The sequence below is a fragment of the Dermacentor variabilis genome, chromosome 6 (genome assembly GCF_050947875.1).
Source record: "Dermacentor variabilis isolate Ectoservices chromosome 6, ASM5094787v1, whole genome shotgun sequence".
Taxonomy (NCBI): domain Eukaryota; kingdom Metazoa; phylum Arthropoda; class Arachnida; order Ixodida; family Ixodidae; genus Dermacentor; species Dermacentor variabilis.
In genome coordinates, this window is record NC_134573.1 from 195,027,173 (window position 1) to 195,048,899 (window position 21,727).

A 21,727-nucleotide genomic window follows, 5' to 3' on the forward strand; every position below is an offset into this window, starting at 1 on the left:
GATGTCACTTCTGCATAACTTTAGTCCATCTAATAGCACGCGTACTTTACTATGATAAATTAGACACTTTAGTACACTCCAGGTTTTTCTGTTCATTTTTGTATGTGTACTTGGAATTTTGTTTATGTGCTAGTGAATGTTCACTTTCGAGTTCATTACGAATCCTTTCTGCGACTTTTGTCATTGTTGATGTGCTTTTATTTCTATTTGCATTTCTCACACAGTTTGTTCGAACCTTGCATAAGCATTACATTTTAATAAAGTGTTCTTGCTTTGTCACAATGTTCTCATTTCATGCACTCTTGGCATGAAGGGCTTGGTCTAGCCACCTGCCAAGACGTGGCCATTTGTTCTTTGCAGGATGTCATTCCCATTGTGGTTGTAAGCATCGTAGCTTACAAAAGGCGGTATTAAGGATTTATTATTCCTAACAGGCTCATTTTCGTGCGACTTGGTAGAGGATGCGCCGGCCATGCGGGGAACAGTGCTTGGCACTGCGCCATGACTCTTACAGTCGACACCGACGCTTCTACTCATCTGGGGCGCGATTGGAGATCGTTGTTCGAAACGCCCGATCAGTTTCACCTTCCGCGATTGGCCTAGGCCGTGCCAACGGGTGCGGCTGACGACGTCTGCGCGGCATAGGCCAGTCGCGTGAGGCGAAACTAAACGCGTGTTTTGAACAACGATGTCTGATCGCGCCCGTCACCCGCGAAAATTAGCTTCAGATGATCGTAAACCTTTCAAGACCGTTTCTAGACCAGCTTTTTGATAACGTCCTAAAAACGTTTAGAAATTGGTTACAAATAGTTTTGGCAAAGGGATTACTTGTGTCTTTCCCAATCCTATTTCTAGACCAGCTTTTCGAATACGTCTTGCAGACCTGCTCTAGATCGTCTCAAGAAAGTAATTAAGCCGGACATTAGCAGAGATATCCGACGTTTTCCCGCCGAAGTTCTCTCATTCGTGTCTTCTTTAACCCGTTTTTATCGTCTTGGATAAACGCTACGAAAACGTTACGTATCTCTTTTGTGCTACCTGGGTATTAGTCCAAAGGAAAGACGGAAGGTTACGATTCTGCATCGACTACAGCAAATTAAACCACATCACGAAGAAATACGTCTACCCGCTGCCACGCATCGACGATTCGTTGGACAGGATGGGACATGCACGTTATTTTTCATCAATGGACCTACGAAGCGGGTACTGGCAGATCGAGGTCAATGAAAGAGATCGTGCGAAAACTGCCTTCGTGACCCCCCGACGGTCTTTACGAATTTAAGGTCCTTCCTTTCGGTTTGGGTTCAGCGCCTGCCACTTTTCAGCGTATAATGGACACCGTACTATCAGGTCTGACGTGGCAAACCTGCTTGCTCTATCTAGACGACGTCATAGTGTTCTCAACTACATTTGAGGAGCACCTAAGCCTGTTACTCACTGTTCTCCAAGCCATACGCTCGGCTGGCCTGACCTTAAAGCCTGAGAAATGTCATTTTGCTTTCAGTGAACTGTGCTTCCTCGGCCACGTCGTCAGTCACCAGGGTGTACGACCTGGTCAAACTAAAACAGACGCTGTGGCCAAGTTCCCCACAGCGTCCGATAAGAAAGCAGTGAGGCGCTTCTTGGGGCTGTCGGCGCATACCGACGCTTTATTGCGAATTTTTATTGTATTGCGGCACCGTTAACACAATTGACACGCGACGATGTTCCTTTTCTGTGGGGTCAAAATGAGCGAGTAGCATTTAGCGAACTACGCCAACGCTTGCAAACGCCTCCTGTTCTTGCGAACTTCGACCAGCATGCTCCTACAGCACTTCACATTGATGCGAGCAATGTTGGTCAGGATTCCGTACTATGGTGCAGTGGCAAGATGGCTCCGAAAAAGTAATCGCCTACGCAAGCCGATCTCTCCCTCGTACGGAGGAAAACTATTCGACTACCGAGAAGGAATGCCTCGCCGTGGTGTGGGCGGTCATCAAATTTGGCCCGTATTTGTACGGCCATTCATTCAAGGTTGTCAGCGATTATCATTCTCTTTGTTGGCTGACTAACCTGAAAGATCGATCTGGCCGTCTGGCGCGCTGGAGTTTTAGGCTTCAGGAGTTCGACATGATCATTATTTACAAATCAGGGAAGACGAACACTGACGCCGACTGCCTCTCGCGGTCACCCGTCGAGTCCGCAGATACCGATGACGTGGAGGTGAGCGCTGCATTTTTGGGCGTCGTCGACGCCATCACCATTTCACAGAAGCAGCACCACGAACCAGAGTTGCTCCCACTAATGAATTTCTTGGAAGGCCGAAGTAAAAACGTCCCGCGACTTTATGTCAGAGGACTGCCGTCGTTTTGCATCCGGAACGATGTTCTCCATAAGAACGTTTCCGCCAGTGGCAGCTCGTACCAGTTTGTCGTACCGGCATCACTTCGAAAAGAAATACTAAACGCATGCCACGATGAAACCGCTGCTGGTCATCTAGGCTACACGATAACATTGTCCCGACTCTCGAAGCTACCTGCTGCAGTAAAGCATCACGTGCCAACATGTGTGGACTGCCAAAGATGCAAAGCGTCTCCCGGCAAGCCCGCAGGTCTCTTACATCCGTTCGAGGTACCAGGCGAGCCATTCGCCCAAGTTGGAATGGATTTCCTGGACCCATTTCCAACTTCTACAGGTGGCAACAGATGGATCATTGTTGTCACCGATTACCTGACGGGCTACGCGGAGACGAAAGCTACACAGCGGTGCACAGCAGCCGAAGAAACTCATTTTTTCGTTGAAAACATCGTCCTTGGGCACCGCGCCCCAGAAGTAGTCATCACAGACAGGGGATCGAACTGCTGTGACTGCTAACTTCTTGACTCGCTTCTCAGACTCAGTGGTGCAAGCCACCGGAAAACGACCGTTTATCATCCCCAGACGAACCGACTGTCCGAGCGTCTTCAAAATACTTCTCGCAGACATGCTATGCATGTATGTTGACGTAGAACGTAAGGATTGGGATCAGATTATGCCTTACGTAACATTCGCCTACAATACCGCTCTACAGGAAACTACCGGAATGACACCGTTCAGCTTGGTCCACGGTCGCGAAGCCACGACAACGCTGGATTCCATGCTGCAGCACGAGTTTGACGACCTACCTATCGACGTCGACGAATTCACTCAGCGCGCCGAAGAAGCCAGAGAGCTTGCCCGCGTACGTATCTGCATTCAGCCAGACCAATATGCGAAACGGCACGATCTTCGACACAGGTCCGTTTTCTACACTCCCGGCCACAAAGTATGGGTCTGGATACCCATACGCCGTCGTGGACTCTTCGAAAAGCTCCTAATACGATACTTTGGGCCGTACAGAGTGATCCGCCGACTAAGCGACGTGAATTACGAGGTCGTTCCCGACAGTGACAATAGCTCCTGTCGGCGCAGGGACTTACCCGAAGTGGTGCGTGTGGTACGGATAAAGCAGTACCTGTCAACCTAACTTTTGCTTTTTTTGATCTCGTTTTTTGTTTGTGTGTGTGCGACTCTGTTCTGTTGTACTATGTCCGATTGTCCCGTTGTCCCGATTGCACTGCGCATTGTGACGATGCTTCCTTCGGAGGGACGCAAATGCCGCGCCAGTACTCCATGAAGAAGAGGACAACGCGAGTAGGCATGAGCGTTTTGTCAAGGCACAGTGAAGAAAAGAAGTCGCAGTTGCGCTCGGTATTAAAAAGGCGACCCGCCGCTGTGCCTCCTGAATAGCCCTCTACGACGCCTGCTTTTGACTTTGCGACAATATGTATAACAAAAATCGTGCCCCTTTGTTAAGCCTCTTTCTTCCCGTTCGTTACATAACGATGATCTCGAATACGGCAACATTGATGCCTGCAGGTAGCACGCGTTGGTTAGTTGACCATATGCCTTCACCCAACAAGATCACGTACTCATGACGCCTGCGGCAGAAAGAATGTTCCATATTCGCCGCCAAAGCTTGCGAGTGGTGGCGATGGCTAACACTCCCAGGGTTAGTTCTACTACTAACACATAAATGCACTAGAAAGTGGATCAGAAGACGGCGCCGCGGTAGCGTAGTTGGTAGAGCATCGAGCGCGTACTGGGAAGACGTGGGATCGTTCCCCACCTACGGCAAGTTGTTTTTTCATCCACTTTCAATTTCATTAATTTTAATTAGTAAGTACAAGTAATTTCCCCTGTATTTCCTTGGTGTCTTTGTTGGCTGCTTATAGTATGACTAATAGGAATCGGGCCACTCGGTTCACTCCCTTTCTTCTCGTATATATATATATATATATATATATATATATATATATATATATATATATGTATGTATGTATGTATAAACGAGAAGAAAGGGGTTAACCGAGGGGCCCGATTTTTATTAGTCATATCAAAAGAAGCCAACAAAGAAACACCAAGGACAACATAGGGGAAATTACTTGTGCTTAATAAATGAAATAAAGAAACGATACATTATAGGAAATTAAAGTGGATGAAAAAACAACTTGCTGCAGGTGGGAACCGAACCCACAACCTTCGCATTTCGCGTGCGATGCTCTACCAATTGAGCTACCGCGGCACCGTTATCCCATCGACTTTTATGGGTATTTATGTGTCCTAGTAGAACCCTGGGAGTGTTAGCCACTTTAATGTCCTATAATTTATCGTTTCTTTATTTCATTTATCAAGCACAAGTAATGCCTCCTATGTTGTCCTCGGTGACAGTGTTTGTTGACTTCTTATGATATGACTAATAAAAATCAGGCCCCTCGGTTAACCCCCTTCTCGTTGATTACATTACGAGGGTCTCGAATCCGGCAACATTAATGCCTTCAGGTAGCATATATGGGTTTATTGACCAGTTGCCTTCACCCACATAGATCACGTTCTCGTGACGCCTGCGGCAAAAAGGACGTTCCACGTCCGCCGCCAAGGTATGCGAGTGGTGGCGCTGGCTAACATTCCCAGGGTTCCACTAGGAGACATAAATACCCCAAAAAGTGCATGGGAAAACGGTGCCGCGGTAGCTCAATTGGTACAGCATCGCACGCGAAATGCGAAGGTTGTGGGTTCGGTTCCCACCTGCGGCAAGTTGTTTCTTAATCCACTTTTAATTTCCTATAATTTATCGTTTCTTTATTTCATTTATTAATTACAAGTAATTTCCCCTATGTTGTCCTTTGTGTCAGTGTTGGCTTCGTATGATATATATATATATATATATATATATATATATATATATATATATATAGTAAAGGCAATGTTCGGGCGACCATGTTTGTCTACGTCATATTTAAATATAAAGGGTCTATCCTAAAATAATGTCAGTAAGACTATTAAGAATCATTTAATGAATTTATCATTACAAGTGTTTAAAACTCTTCAGAATACTCGCTTTTTGCGTCGACACAACGGCTGCAGCGAGACTTCCAGCTCTAGAATGCGTTGCGGTAGTCCTCCTCCGGAATGGCCGTTAGTGCTGCGGTGCGAGCTGCTTTGATCCCGTCCACTGTCCTAAATTGCTTACCTCACAGGGGTGTTTCCAGTCGTGGAAACAGAAAAAAGTCGGGGGGAGCGAAGCGCACCCACGTACATATGCGTGTATGAATGAATGAATGTTGTGAGCGCGACCCATGACTGACTTTTCTTCATCTCTCGACGGTGCTCTTCGTTCCCCGCGATCTCTCGCCCTTCTCACTGGAGCTCCGCTAAGGTCGCCGCACGCAACATTTTGCCATGTTTGCTCAAGACAATCCGAGCACGTCCGATACTACCATCCCAGCACAGCCCTCGCCATTCGCCGTGGCCATGCGCAACCGCCACCCACCAGTCTTCACTGGTTTGCGGGGAGATGGCGTCGAGGAACGGCTCTGAAACTACAACATGGCAAGCGATTTCAATAAGTGGGATAGCTCGAAGAAGTTGAACAATGCTCCCTTCTACCTCACCGATGTCGCAAAAAGCTAGATTTGGAACCCTCAGCCTGATCACCCCCACCGGGACCCGTTCACGTGGCAACTTCGTCAGATCTTCGGCGCTTCGGCTGCCACGCTGAGGTCGCGAGGAAGAGGCTCGGTGAGCACGTCCAGTACCCCGGGAAATGATACACATCCTACATTTAGGTTGTGCTAGCTTTGTGAAACGTGTCAACGCCACCATGTCCCAGATCGGCCGCATACGGCATATTATTCAAAGCATAAACACCATTGCCTTTAGCGCACTCGCCACACAAAATCGTGCCACCATCTAAGATGTAATAGCCACTTGTCAGCGCCTATAGGAACTTCAATCTCTACGGCTATGCAGGGATAACACAGACCTTCGTTTGCCTTCAGCAATACAATTGCGCACGATCATACGTGATATCGTCCGGTGCTCTAACTGTGCGCCAGAACCAAGCGTCGCCCCTTCTCCGACCGCCTTACGTGAGATAATCAAGCAAGAGATTGCCTCTGCGTCGCGTCTAACGTGCTCCGATGGCCCCTGCGCTCGACAGGTGCCAAGATACGTCGACATCGCGGCACATCCCTCCGGTCACCGCGGCCCCTCTAAAACGTACCACTATGTCCCTGTCGCTTCATTGTCGCCACCAGTCAGTGTACAGCCTTACCGAAAGCTTTAATTTTCCTTACCCGGCAAAATGAAAACTTTCCACTTATGGCTCCGATCCCGCAAACTTGGAACTTTTCGCCGGAGCAACGGCCAGGTTTGATAGGGAGTATATGGGGAACCAATTTTGTGTGGCCTATGTTGCGTGTGACCGCTTGTGGCTTTCGAGTGACGTCACAACCATTACTGCACTGCGGGACGGCGACCAATGTACGACCGCCTTGGCATCGGTGAAGCAGTGTTTGCCCTCGGGCTGTGGTGAAGTGCGTGTCTGTTCTACGTGCCGGGATTCGTTAGTAAAAGGTGTCGTGCCGCGTTTTGCAACAATACATGACGTCTACAGCCGCCGGTGCCTCATCATATTCCGAGGCTTAACATCGTGGAGAAGCGACTGGTCGCGCCTCGCCTCCCACTTATGTGCACGCGGTGTCTGACGCGCGTCAACGGACAGCGTCGCTGGTCGTCAATCTTCACAGTGTGGCGAGGCACTGAATTTTTATTGATTTATTTATTGCGGCAACGAGTTGTGGCTGCAGCAGGCATTACTGTTTATAAGGTAATTACTGAATGACTAATGATTTGCTGACATATCACATTTATTGGTTCCAAAAAAAAAGAAGTAATTACATGACAAATATACAGACGAGGGTCCCAAAGTGAAAGAACTGTAGTGGGACCCTCGGTGAATAATAACAACATTGGTGGTGTTATCAATAGTTAGCAAATTAGCGTATTATAAACAACATCTACAGATCAAGTACATCATTAGACATGTCATTTACAATCAAACACGAAAAAGCACGTTATAAAAGAAAGTCGGAAAAAAGCATGGATGAAATACAGGAAATGACATGTGAGATAAAAGTCAAAGGTACACAGCCAGATCGTAGTTAAGTTATCGCAGGAAATGATGCTTAAGGTGATTTTTAAAAATTGCAAGAGAAGTACAGGATTTTATGGTTGATGGTAATTCATTCCAAAGAGAAATTGCAGCGAAGGAAGATGTTTTTTTGCCGTAATTGGTATGAACCTTGGGTAACAAGAAATTGTTGTTAGCCGCAAATCTGGTCATATTTTTATTCTGCAAAAGGTCAGTTGCAATGAACGAAAACGTAAGGTTATTATGAAGCAACTTGTGGAGTAAGGCGAGTATGTTAAACTGTAAGAAATTATTCATACACAAGATATTATACGCGCGAAGTAACAAAGAGGCACTGGATTGCATGGAGCTAGAAGTGATAATGCGTATTGACTGACTTTGGATATGTTGAATTGATGATAAGTGACAAGCGTACGTGTTGCCCCATGAAACAATGCCGCAATTAATGTGACTATGAGTGAACGCATAATACAACGCTAGCAGAGCCTCACGAGAAAAAAAAAGGGCGAGCTTTAATTAATGCACGTATGCCAAACGCAGTCTTGTGCTTTAGATGTTGGAAGTGAGAGCGAAATGTAAGGTTAGGGTCAAGATGTATGCCAAGAAAAGTGACGTCGGTGCTAACGGGAATTGAATGAATTCCAAGCTTTACTTCAGGAATAGAAGTTAAGGCCCTTTGAGCACTTTTGAATAAAATAAATTTAGTTTTTAAAGGATTAAGAACTAACTAATTGTTGCTACACCATTTTATAATGTTACTTAATGCAATATTTAACTTATAAGTAAGAGTAGTAACAGATTTGTCCGATGAAGATATGGTTGTGTCATCTGCGTATAAAATGCAATGAACGCAGTTGGTGGAGTTAAGAGAATCCGGAAGATCATTTATATATAAAAGGAAACGCAAAGGGCCCAGAACTGATCCCTGTGGTACACCTTGGTTAATACATTTTGTTACTGAGAAAGTATTTGCTGCATGTACTGTGTATGGCCGGTCAAGTAAATAATTTTTTTGAGAATGTTAGCGCAGGACCGGTTATACCATAAGAGTCAAGTTTATTAAACAGGGCTTGATGGTTAACCGTGTCATAAGTTTTACTGAAGTCTAAAAATACAGATCCCACTAAGTTTTCCGAGTCAATACATTTTTTTGTGTAGTCAGTTAGACATAGAACCGCTAGATTCGTGGAACTTCCTAGGTGGAAACCAAATTGATTGTTCGTTAGCAATTTAAACTTTGTTAAGTAGTTATTAAGACGTTTAACAAATAATTTCTCAGTGAGTTTACTGAGGCAGGGAAGAATTGCAACTGGTCGGCAATTATTAACTGTGTGTTTGTCGCCTTTTTTAAAAAACAGGTTTAATCTTGGCATTTTTTAAAAATGAAGGGAATGCACCTTCTTTGAACATAAGGTCGATAATATTACAGAGCGTGTCGCAAACTAAATGCGCAACCAGATTTAAATGCCTGACACAAATAATGTCTAAGCCAGGCCCTGTATTTTTAAGGTTAGCAATCGCGGAGCACACTTTATTTGGTGTAGCTGGTAACAAGAAGAATGATTGTGTCGTACGGCTCAAAGTATTATGAAACTGCGCATGTATGTTGTTATTAGTGTAAACAGAAGAAAAGTAGTCGGAAAAAGCATTAGCAATTTCGTTGGGCTCAGAAAGAGTGAGACCATTGTAATTTATTTTGGTTATAGAGGCATCAACAGACGATTTGTTAAGAAAACAGTTCAATAACTGCCATTGCTTTTTGGGGTTGTCCTTATTCTGATCAAATTTATTTTCGTAGTACTTTTTTTCGCCTGTTTAAGTAAAACATTCAGTAATTTACAGTACCTACTATAGCGTCTAGGTAGTCTAGTATTTAAGGGCTGACGTTTAGTTTTCTTGTACGTGTTTCCCTTCTTTCTTAAGCTTTCTAGAAGAAGACCGTCCGTCATCCATGAGGTGCGCGGATATTTATACTTCTACCCCACATTTACCGGCGCGCGTGTTTTAGTCGAAACGGCCAATAAAGATAAAGTGCAGAATTTTTTTAGTGCTTCTTCGGGATCAGACATAGAATTAATTGGCGACCAATCAGTTTCACTGATGGCTTCAATAAAGGTATCTGCACTAAATACGGAAGTAAAGTGGCTATTATCGTTCTCATGTATTTCATTGTTAAATGTAAGAAAAACAGGAACATGATCGGTTGTGTCAGTATTAATAACCCCGGAGCAAGGCGATGGTGATACGTTAGATAACACGTGATCAATAAGCGTACTGCTCCCACGAGAGGATACCCTAGTTGGGCAGTCAATGAGTGATTCAAAACCGAATCCAGCAAAACAATCTGTGTAAGTTGTGTACGGGGTAGCTTCAGTGTCAAGTAAGTTAATATTAATATCACCTACAATCACCACATCCTTATTTTCAAAAGCTAGCTTTGACAATACTGCATCAAGAGAAAGCAAGAAATCGTTAAGGGAAGATGACGGTGAGCGATAAATGCAACGAAGGATCAAGTTCTTATTGTTATTAAGGAATGACCGGTCGACTTCTATCCACACTGACTCACAATGATTCACGTTAACTGCCAGATCAAATCTGCGAGCGTAGATGACAGCTTGTGAAACAAAAATGGCGGCGCCACCATGAGTGTTAGTTAGACGATGACAATACTCGGGTTGATAAGATGGAAAACCGCTCATGTTGTTGTCGGAATCAGAAAGTCAAGTCTCCGATATGCAGATAAAAGTGAAGACATGGTGAAGTGAGGCAATGAAGTTATTAATTCCATCTATGTTCTTACGAAGGCTACGAGCATTGAAGTGAATGAGTGATCCTTTATTTGCGATAAGACAAGATTTTACGGCAACGGCGTAGAGCAAGGCCATGGAAAAAAGGAAAAAAATGTTTACAGTGAATCACGTGAAGATTCGAAGGTCGGACGCAGTGAAAATGCGATAGACCCTGCTGTCATCAGTTTTGCGGGCTTTTATCTGGCAGTTTTCTGTCCATAAGTATTTCCACTTATTTTCTTTTTTGAGTGCCAGCGCCTTCGAGAACATCTTGTTATCAATGGTCAAGTGGTCATTTACATAGACATGGGTGCTAGTGCCGCCTGTGAAACCAATGTGGTCAGTGCGAAGCCCAGCTCTTCTTGCCTTCCTGATGAACTCGTTTTTCTTATCGCGTGAGCAGAAGCGAGCAATTATGCTCTTCTCATTTGACTTAGAGGCCACACGGTGAGCCGTGTCGATATCAGCGGGTAAGAGAGGGTACTCGATAGCATGGCCAATTTGCTTCAGAATGGCTCCGCAGTCTTCACCTTGCGATGTAGGGATTCCCTTAATTCCCACATTATTCATTCTCGAATATTGCTCTAAATCAGCAACTTTTCTTTTGAGTGCTTCGTTACGCGACAAGGTTTGAGGTTACGAGTTCTTCCTGTTTTAGTTTTATAGTGTCTAGTTCCTTGTTCATGAACTGAACACTTTCACAGAGGGAAGCGTGCTCACCTAGTCCTACATCCTGTAGCTTGATGTTAATTCGTGACACTAAATCATCGATCAGTGATCAGCACTGCTTCAAGAGATGCAATTTTTTTCGCCAGTTCTGCTGCGGTTGGCATAGTGAAGTATAATATACACTACGAACAGTGAAACAAGAAGTTTGGGCAGCAGTTGCGGCGGAATTAACTTATATATAGTGTACAGAAGTAATAAACCAACCTGTTGGCACGAAGAATTCTCTTAGAAGGAGGACATGCCGCCGCAACTGCTGCCGCCAAATTGAATCAGTGCCATTGTGTGCGTCCTTATATGGTCCTCGTTGAAGTCACGTGCAGTACGCGCAGACGCAGCACAGGGCTCAGAGGCTTGAAAGCACTCGCAGCGAGTGCTAGCGCACGTGGAAATGAAACCACGGTGGCCACAGACGACGGAGGAACCAAGGACGAGCAGGAACACAGGCCACTGATCAACCTGTTGGCAAGAAGAATTTTCTTAGAAGGAGGACATGCCGCCGCAACTGCTGCCGTCGTAACTTATGACTTATGATTATGACTATTTGATTTATCACTTCAGGGCCTAAATTACAAGTACCGGCGTAAAGCCGGTCAGCGGCCAAGACAAGCCCACTGACAAAACTACGCTCGAAAGTAGCGAGGACCTCTCGATGGCGGCACCGGACGTCCGACTCCCAGCACAGCAGCACCGTGCACGAGCCGTGCATCGTGCATCGGGAGGAAATCTGAACGCAGCGCAAAGGAAAGGTATGAGGGCTAGCCATGTACCAATGTTTGTTTAACCGCCCTGTTCAGCCAGGTTATGGAACTGCCCATGCGGATATGCTGAATGACGTCCGAAATGGCGTAGGCACACTAAATGTATGCGCCCTGATCGTCTTGTACCTTAGCGCTGAATCTACTAGGCATTCGTAAACAACACACCATAATAGCCTGTACGTCTTTGTCAAAGTGCCAAATCAACGCATGGGCAACGAGAAACACTCTACCGTGGCGGAATCAGGTTTACATTTTTTCTCAGTGGTGCTCGCCAACTTGCGAAGACAGAGATCAGCACGCGAACTTGCTTGCATTGCGCCGCCACGAGAACGCGGCCGCAGGGAGTCGAACCCGCGGACCCTATCCTGAAGTGCGCCACAGCTTATAAATCGCACTCTGCTAAGGCTGTTGCATGTGAACTGAAGACTCGCTGCAGAAGAAGCTAAGGAACATTTATGATCAAAAGACTGGCCGGCCATCGCCGCTCATACGGTTTTGCGCTTCTTATAAGCTCGCTGCTTTCGGTGCTCGTGAATGACAATGCGCATAGCACCACGTCGGCCTGAGGCGAGCCGTGGGGCTGCTGCAATGTGGCCGGGTGTAGAGCGTTGCCTTTTCGATGCAACTCATGGCGAAGCTCACCTCTCCGAACTGAGACAAACGCGGCGCGCGGGTTTTGATAAAACCGGGTACCACGCAAAGGGCGCGACAGCAACGGAAAAGGGTCGCGCGATTGTAAAAAGTTTCCCTTCATATATATCCACTCGGATATGGATAGACCGAACGGAAATGCGCTGCTTTACGGCTCCTTCTATAAAAGTGCTCTCCCCCTGGGTAGACTAGTTTCTTCTTTGTTCTTCAGGAACAATGGATGACTTCGCGCACGAAACAAAACACCTAACAATGCTACACGTGATTCACGTCTACGTTTACGCTTATCCTCCCGAAATGGTTCCGGAAAGCTTATTTAGTTAGAAGTCACGCTATACTCGTTTCTTGTCTGGAGCATTGTAGAGTCTAAAGTACTCCGGACGTTCAGTACTGTTCACTTTAATGTTTAACATACCTGGGACACACATCGGAAGAGCCACAATTCTAAAAGAACAACAAAGAAGGAAAAGCTGCACTGCAAGAAGCGAGGCTCTCTTATATATATGTATAAGAAAAAGAACAAGAACTGAAAACTGGGGGAGTGGACTGCAAAGCAGCGCCCATACGCCATGCTGGCGCCCACTACTACGGAATAGGACTACGGCGCCGAGCCATTCCCCTTCAATAGAAGTGACGTCCCACGTGATTCGCGCCAAATTTGTGAAAATACGTGAATGACACGTACTGGACAGAACCACGATAATGTCATTTCTCATTGCTTGGAACAAGTCTGACTGTATCTTGTGTTCCGCCTAGTTACAAAATTCATCATCATCATCATCATCATCATCATTATCAACAACAGCCTGGTTACGCCCACTGCAGGGCAAAGGCCTCTCCCATACTTCTCCAACAACCCCGTTCATGTACTAATTGTGGCCATGTCGTCCCTGCAAACTTCTTAATCTCATCCGCCTACCTAACTTTCTGCCGCCCCCTGCTACGCTTCCCTTCTCTTGGAATCCAGTCCGTAACCCTTAATGACCATCGGTTATCTTTCCTCCTCATTACATGTCCTGCCCATGCCCATTTCTTTTTCTTGATTTCAACTAAGATGTCATTAACTCGCGTTTGTTCCCTCACCCAATCTGCTCTTTTCTTATCCCTTAACGTTACACCTATCATTCTTCTTTCCATTACAAAATTAGTTATTACTTAATTAACTTCTCTAATATTATCATCAGAGCAAAGTTATCAATAAGAACATTCTGGACAAATCATGAGAAGTTCCAGATCAGTCTTTCTGCTGCTCTACATATGCCACATAAACGTTTTTCTTCCAACCCTGAAAGAAACCCACGAAAGCCCGGAACAAGTGCCGCGCTACGAGTCTCGCAGCACGTTCTACGGAGTTCTGGTGCTTTGCTGGAATTTGTTGTGCTTCGCTGGCTTTCTTCGGTCAATCCCCCGGGGTGTGTATGTGCTACTGTAACACCTTATGCATGTAGTTAGCATATGGTACATCGCACTGTGCATACACACCTCATCGTCGAAGCTGTGCCCTCGACAAACAATCATCGCCGTCTTCCGTGTGCTACGTCGGTTTCTCTAGGTGTTCATGCTCGTTGAACTTGCGTTTGCATTTCGGCACAGTTAGCGAACAGTGCGCCGCGGCGTGTATTCCTGGCTATGGCATCGCAGGAAGCGAAGCACGCGAGGTCGCGAGTTAAATTCCCGGCCGGATTTCTACAGGGGCGAAAAATACAGTTAAATTTAGGCGCACGTCAAAGAAACCCAGGTGGTCCAAATTATTCCCACACTGTGCGGCGTGTCTTATAATCAGATCGTGGCTTTTGCACGTAAAACGCCAGAATTTGATATCTTATAGGATCGATTCTAGATCTCGCAAACACTCAAGGGACAAAAATAAAGAAACAGAGCGAATGAAAAGGCCCGTTTTCATAAAGTTCAGGCTTGCTGACGAATTATCGATAAAGCTTCTTTTTTTTCTGCCCAATGAGCAAAACGAGAACAAGGTGAAAGCAGGAGGCGATGTTTATGTCACCTTGTTCTCGGTTTGCTCATCGTCTTGAAATTACATCTCCCGCCTTCCCCGTGTTTTGCCCTTTTTTCTGTCCGTACGTTTCGATTATCACTGCACCACGACCACCTCGTCTAACTCACGAATTTAAACCGCTGGCTTCTGAAGTGGGCCTGACTCGATTTGACCAATGTAGTTGTAGTAGCAGGTTATCTTATTCATCACTGACTATAAAAAAATCATCTGACATCGTAAATGGCTGACATTTCCGAGAACACTGGCAGGCGTTGTGCAGATAACAAAGTTCATCTTCTAGTGCGATTAGCATTGGTTGCCTACCTCAGGCGTTTGAGCCTTGCTTTGCTTGTCTTCCAGCTAAGGCGACTGGGTAAGGGTATAATCGGGATGCCGTTGTGGTCATTCCGTCGTCGCCATTCCAGCTTCATCTGAGTCTCGTCATGCCGTCGTCGCCGCGCCTACTACGCCGACCAAGTGGCCTATATTGCCTGAAGCTGGGGCCACCAGGCATATGCTCGTGATATTGATGCCATCGTATTCATTACATCGTCGTCATTCCGTTTGTCATCCAACTCTCGTCATGCCATCGTCGTTTCCCAATCGTCGTGATACACTCACCATGCGTTCGTTATCATATGTCATCACGATGCCGTCGTGGTCATTCTATCGTCAGCGCTGCTTCACTATCCGACCCTTGTCATGCGATCGTCATCGCGCCATCACTGTCCTGGCGTAGTCATGATGCGTTCGTTGTCATGCCATCGTCGTGATCTCGTCGTGCTGCCAGTTGACCAGCTCAATGAGAGCATAGCACTAGAGTGTCAAAGTTCAAGCCTGCAGGAAGAGCAAGCTGACGCAATCGCAAGCGAGACAGGGTCGTTATTACCACCGGCCTCAAAGGACTTTGATAAGCTCTTAGGTGTGGACAGAGAGTCACTGTCAGCGGAGCAAAAGAAGGATGACAGTTTAGCTAAATTACACCACACAGCTAAAGAAGGCATTGCTAGGCGCAACGTGACGATACATGAGAGAGGAGGATTGTTGTATCGGGACTACAGAGATCGAAAGGGTAGGATTCTAGATCAATTAGTCATACCTACTAGGTACAGGGAGGACCTTTTGAGTCTGTCATGGAAATGGGTGGTCCGGCCATCTAGGCATAAGCAAATCAAAGGTAAGATTGCTTATGGAATACTACTGGCCTGGTTGTTTCAAAGACGTAGAAAACTTTGTAAGATCATGCGACGCCTGCCAGCGCTCGGGGAAACCAGGAGGGACATGGAAAGCTCCACTAAAGTTAGTGCCCTTAATAACAGAGCCTTTCAGACGACTTCTGATAGACACGGTATGGCCTCTACCAAAAACAAACTCGGATTACAGGTACTTGTTTACCATGCTGTGTCCGGCTACAAAGTTTCCAAAAGCAATCCCTCTGAAAGAGCTCAGCTCCACCGAAGTAGTAGACGCGCTTTTGACAGTGTTTGCACGAGTTGGGTTTCCAGCCGAAATTCAGGCGGATCAAGGGTCAGTATTCACCAGCGCACTGACTTTCACATTCTTGCGAAAGTGCGGGGTAAAGTTAATACACAGTTCCGTCTATCACCCTCAGGCAAACAGTGTAGAGAGGTGGCATTCAGTGCTTAAGCGAGTTTTGCGTGCGCTCTGTTACGAGCACAAGGAGGACTGGGAGAACTGTCTGCCGGCAACTTTGTTTGCTTTGCGAACGGTTCCACACGAAGCGACAGGGTTCTCGCCAGCAGAACTAGTGTATGGGAGGACACTACGTTCTCCACTAAGCATGTTAAGAGAGATGTGGGAGGAAAGAGGAGAGAGTCCTAAAGTGGTTGAATACGTGCTAAATCTGCTGAAACGGCTAAGCGCAACCTAAGAACTAGTCGGAAAGAATCAGAATCAGAATCATAATTTATTGTTAAAATTTGGGTCAAATTACATGGGAGAACAAAGAACATGGGAGTAGCTCAAAAGAACGCCAAATTCTATTACGACAAGAATGCGAGGCTTCGTACGTTTAACCCCGGAGACCAGGTAATGAACCTCAAACCTTCAAGAAAGAACAAGCTTGAAGTTCACTGGCACGAGCCCGTTAAAGTGTTGCACAAACTTTCAAATACTAACTATGCTCTGAAAATGCCCGGTCGCAGGAAAGAGGTGAGGATATATCACAGCAATTTGATGAAGCCGTATGTAGAGCGGAGCGGAGTCGTTAACTATACCCTCAAAGAGCAGGATGGCACTAGTACCAAGTTTAAGGAGTATAAGGCGACCTCCAACTCTCAAGTCAGCCTAGAAGAAGTGGTAAAACGTTCGGTAAGCTCGCACGCTCTTAGACCCGAGCAGCTAAATGAGCTAAAAGGGGTGTTAGGGGAATATCTCGACAGATTCAGCAATCGGCCGGGTAGAACCGAACTAATAACGCATGAAATAGAGCTGACATCATCATCATCATCATCATCATCATAATTATAATAATAATAATCATCATCATCAGCCTGGTTACGCCCACTGCAGGGCAAAGGCCTCTCCCATACTTCTCCAACAACCCCGGTCATGTACTAATTGTGGCCATGCCGTCCCTGCAAACTTCTTAATCTCATCCGCCCACCTAACTTTCTGCCGCCCCCTGCTACGCTTCCCTTCCCTTGGGATCCAGTCCGTAACCCTTAAAGACCATCGGTTATCTTCCCTCCTCATTACATGTCCTGCCCATGCCCATTTCTTTTTCTTGATTTCAACTAAGATGTCATTAACTCGCGTTTGTTCCCTCACCCAATCTGCTCTTTTCTTATCCCTTAACGTTACACCTATCATTCTTCTTTCCATAGCTCGTTGTGTCGTCCTCAATTTGAGTAGAACCCTTTTAGTAAGCCTCCAGGTTTCTGCCCCGTAGGTGAGTACTGGTAAGACACAGCTGTTATATACTTTTCTCTTGAGGGATAATGGCAACCTGCTGTTCATGATCTGAGAATGCCTGCCAAACGCACCCCAGCCCATTCTTATTCTTCTGATTATTTCCGTCTCATGATCCGGATCCGCCGTCACTACCTGCCCTAAGTAGATGAATTCCTTTACGACTTCCAGTGCCTCGCTGCCTATTGTAAATTGATGTTCTATTCCGAGACTGTTCAGCATTACCTTAGTTTTCTGCAGATTAATTTTTAGACCCACTCTTCTGCTTTGCCTCTCCAGGTCAGTGAGCATGCATTGCAATTGGTCCCCTGAGTTACTAAGCAAGGAAATATCATCAGCGAATCGCAAGTTATTAAGGTATTCTCCATTGACTTTTATCCCCAATTCTTCCCAATCCAGGTCTCTGAATACCTCCTGTAAACACGCTGTGAATAGCATTGGAGATATCGTATCTCCCTGCCTGACGCCTTTCTTTATTGGGATTTTGTTGCTTGCTTTATGGAGGACTACGGTGGCTGTGGAGCGGCTATAGATATCTTTCAGTATTTTTACGTACGGCTCGTCTACACCCTGATTCCGTAATGACTCCATGACTGCTGAGGTTTCGAAAGAATCAAACGCTTTCTCGTAATCAATGAAAGCTATATATAAGGGTTGGTTACATTCCGCACATTCTCTATCACCTGATTGATAGTGTGAATATGATCTATTGTTGAGTAGCCTTACGGAATGCTGCCTGGTCCATTGCTTAACAGAAGTCTAAGGTGTTCCTGATTCTATTTGCGATTACCTTAGTAAATAGTTTGTAGGCAACGGACAGTAAGCTGATCGGTCTATAATTTGGCGTCCACTTTCTTATGGATTAGGATTATGTTAGCGTTCCTCCAAGGTTTCGGTACGCTCGAGGTCATGAGGCATTGCGTATACAGGGTGGCCAGTTTCTCTAGAACAATCTGTCCACCATCCTTCAACAAATCTGTTGTTACCTGATCCTCCCCAGCTGCCTTCCCCCTTTGCATATCTCCCAAGGCTTTCTTTACTTCTTCCGGCGTTACCTTTGGGATTTCGAATTCCTCTAGACTGTTCTCTCTTCCATTATCGTCGTGGATGCCACTGGTACTCTATAAATCTGTATAGAACTCCTCAACCACCAGAACTATCTCAGCCATATTAGTAATGATATTGCCGGCTTTGTTTCTTAACGCATACATCTGATTCTTGCCAATTCCTAGTTTCTTCTTCACTGTTTTTAGGCTTCCTCCGTTCCTGAGAGCATGTTCAATTCTATCCATATTATACTTCCTTATGTCAGCTGTCTTACGCTTGTAGATTAACTTCGAAAGTTCTGCAAGTTCTATTCTAGCTGTAGGGTTAGATGCTTTCATACATTGGCGTTTCTTGATCAGATTTTTCGTCTCCTGCGATAGTTTGCTGGTATCCTGCCTAACGAAGTTACCACCGACTTCCATTGCACACTCCTTAATGATGCCCACAAGATTGTCGTTTATTGCTTCAACACTAAGGTCCTCTTCCTGTTTTAAAGCTGAATACCTGTTCTGTAGCTTGATATGGAATTCCTCTATTTTCCCTCTTACCGCTAACTCATTGATCGGCTTCTTATGTACCAGATTCTTCCGTTCCCTCCTCAGGTCTAGGTTAATTCGAGTTCTTACCATCCTGTGGTCACTGCAGCGCACCTTGCCGAGCACGTCCACATCTTGTATGATGCCACGGTTAGCGCAGAGTATGAAGTCTATTTCATTTCTATTCTCGCCGTTCGGACTCCTCCACGTCCACTTTCGGCTATCCCGCTTGCGGAAGAAGGTGTTCATTATCCGCATATTATTCTGTTCTGCAAACTCTACTAATAATTCTCCTCTGCTATTCCTAGAGCCTATGCCATATTCCCCCACTGACTTGTCTCCAGCCTGCTTCTTGCCTACCCTGGCATTGAAGTCGCCCATTAGTATAGTGTATTTAGTTTTCACTCTACCCATCGCCGATTCCACGTCTTCATAGAAGCTTTCGACTTCCTGGTCATCATGACTGGACGTAGGGGCGTAGACCTGTACAATCTTCATTTTGTACCTCTTATTAAGTTTCACAACAAGACCTGCCACCCTCTCGTTAATGCTATAGAATTCCTGTATGTTACCAGCTATATTCTTATTAACCAGGAATCCGACTCCTAGTTCTCTTCTCTCCGCTAAGCCCCGGTAGCACAGGACGTGCCCGCTATTTAGCACTGTATATGCTTCTTTTGGCCTCCTAACTTCACTGAGCCCTATTATATCCCATTTACTGCCCTCTAATTCCTCCAATAGCACTGCTAGACTCGCCTCACTAGATAACGTTCTAGCGTTAAACGTTGCCAGGTTCATATTCCAATGGCGGCCTGTCCGGAGCCAGTGATTCTTAGCACCCTCTGCTGCGTCGCAGGTCTGACCGCCGCCGTGGTCAGTTGCTTCGCAGCTGCTGGGGACTGAGGGCCGGGGTTTCAGCTGACATCAACCGAGCCCGTAAGATCAAAGCCTTACAGGGTGTCTCCCAAACAGAAAGAAATTATGGAGGCAGAGATACAGCGCATGCTAGAGTTGGGAGTTATTGAGCCCGCTGAGAGTGACTACACGTCACCGCTAATACTGGTAGAAACCCCTAACAAGGACCCTCGTCCATGTGTTGACAAAAGGAAGTTAAATGCCATCACTAGGGACCAGCTGTGCCCGATACCCAACATTGAGGAACGAATTGAAAGAGTTAGCGCTGCTAAATACATTTCAACTATATATCTCGTGCGGGTGTACTGGCAAGTTCCCCCTTTCAGAAAGTGCCAGCCGCTATGCCGCATTTATCTCACCTGTAGGCACTTTTCGCCCTCTCGCACTCAGCTTCGGGCTGAAGAACGCGCCATTTAGCTTCTCTAAGTTAATGGATAGTGTCCTAAAAGACTTGCAGGAGTTCGCGTTGCCATATCTTGATGATGTAGCAATTTTTTCGGACAGCTGGGAACAACACGTATCGCACCTCAAACAGGTGTTCTCACGGTTGCGGGAAGCCGGCTTAACGATGAAAGCGGAAAAGTGTAGGTTTGGTTGTTCGCAGGTTACTTATCTGGGCCATGTTGTCGGCCAGGGCACGAGACGGCCGGCCGAGCTGTAAATAGCTACGATTGGACAATTTTCTCAGCCGCGCACGAAAACAGACCTTCGTTCATTTTTGGGACTTGTGGGGTACTATAAACGGTACATTCCGAATTACTCGCAAATGGCAAGTCCATTACCGGACGCCCTCCGAAAGGGAGCACCGAGTAGCGTACACTGGGATAAAGACAAAGAGAACGCTTTCCAATGTTTGAAAACGCTATTGGTTTCTCGTCCTGTGCTTCGCGCGCAAGGCTACACAAAGGAACTCATAGTTCAATGCGACGCAAGCGACAGAGGTATGGGCGTGGTACTTAGTCAGGTCGGCGGCGATAACGAGGAGCATCCTATCCTCTATGCCAGCCGTAAACTAAATGTAAGAGTGGAAGCCTACAGCGCTTCAGAGAAGGAATGCGCTTGTTTAGTTTGGGCCACCCAGAAGTTGTCGTGTTACTTGTACGGAGCTAAGTTCATCTTCGAGACCGACCACTGTCCTCTTACGTGGCTCAATCAAATGTCTCACAAAAGTGGCTGCTTGCTCCGATTTAGTCTCACTCTCAAAGAGTATTACTTCTCCGTTAGATATAAGAAGGGAAAGTTGCATAGCAATGCGGATGGTTTGAGCAGGGTAATTTGAATTCTTCGTTTGAGGGTCCCGCCTAAATTTTAGGGTTACTATTGTTAATTTTGTTAAGATAAGAAGATCCCCTCTCATTTAGCAGGATTCCCTCCATGACAGCTGAATTTGTCAGCGCGGAATTGCTTCAAAAATTGGCATAACGAAATGCCGCATTTTTTGTTTCTCCACTTATGTGTTTTGAAGCCTAGAGGGTCTAAAGTAGGAGCCAAGGTACGTCATCTCGGCGCAGAGCCGTGTTGTGGGGTTCATCTTGCAGTTGCCTGTCCTTGTTGGATGTTTTGGGGCGGTGACATCATTACACAAGTGATTACTGCGAGCCAAGACATCACCCCCTGGCCACCAGCCGTTCTCCTTCCTGCCCAGCGGTTATCAGCGCTGGACAGTCGAGACTTTCCGGGTCATGGAGGCGCTGTTAAGAACGGCCCAGCTGAAGTGAAAGTGTTGCCAGCCAGTTGCGACAACGAGCGTCAACGTTTCCTAAAGTGCCGCCGCAAACCTTTAGCCCCGGCGTCACTAAGTCGCTGTTGTGACTGAATGAGTTCGTCGGGCCAACTGTTGTTACCGAACCCACCAACGCGGACCTGATCTGCTAAGGGTG

General features: G+C 46.1%; 1 long non-coding RNA gene across 7 annotated transcripts in view; it reads left to right on the top strand.

The window, feature by feature from the left end:
• Positions 1-21,727, top strand: part of LOC142586037 (uncharacterized) — a 415,255-nt gene that overhangs the window by 320,333 nt on the left and 73,195 nt on the right. The window contains exons 9-10 of one of the 7 annotated variants that reach the window (XR_012829186.1): positions 11,572-11,759; positions 21,386-21,714. The exons of 5 other annotated variants lie outside the window; for them this stretch is intronic. This is a non-coding gene — a long non-coding RNA (uncharacterized LOC142586037). Of the gene's footprint in view, positions 1-11,571; positions 11,760-21,385; positions 21,715-21,727 lie in introns of those variants that run through there. One more of the 7 variants, XR_012829188.1, reaches the window with a different exon arrangement.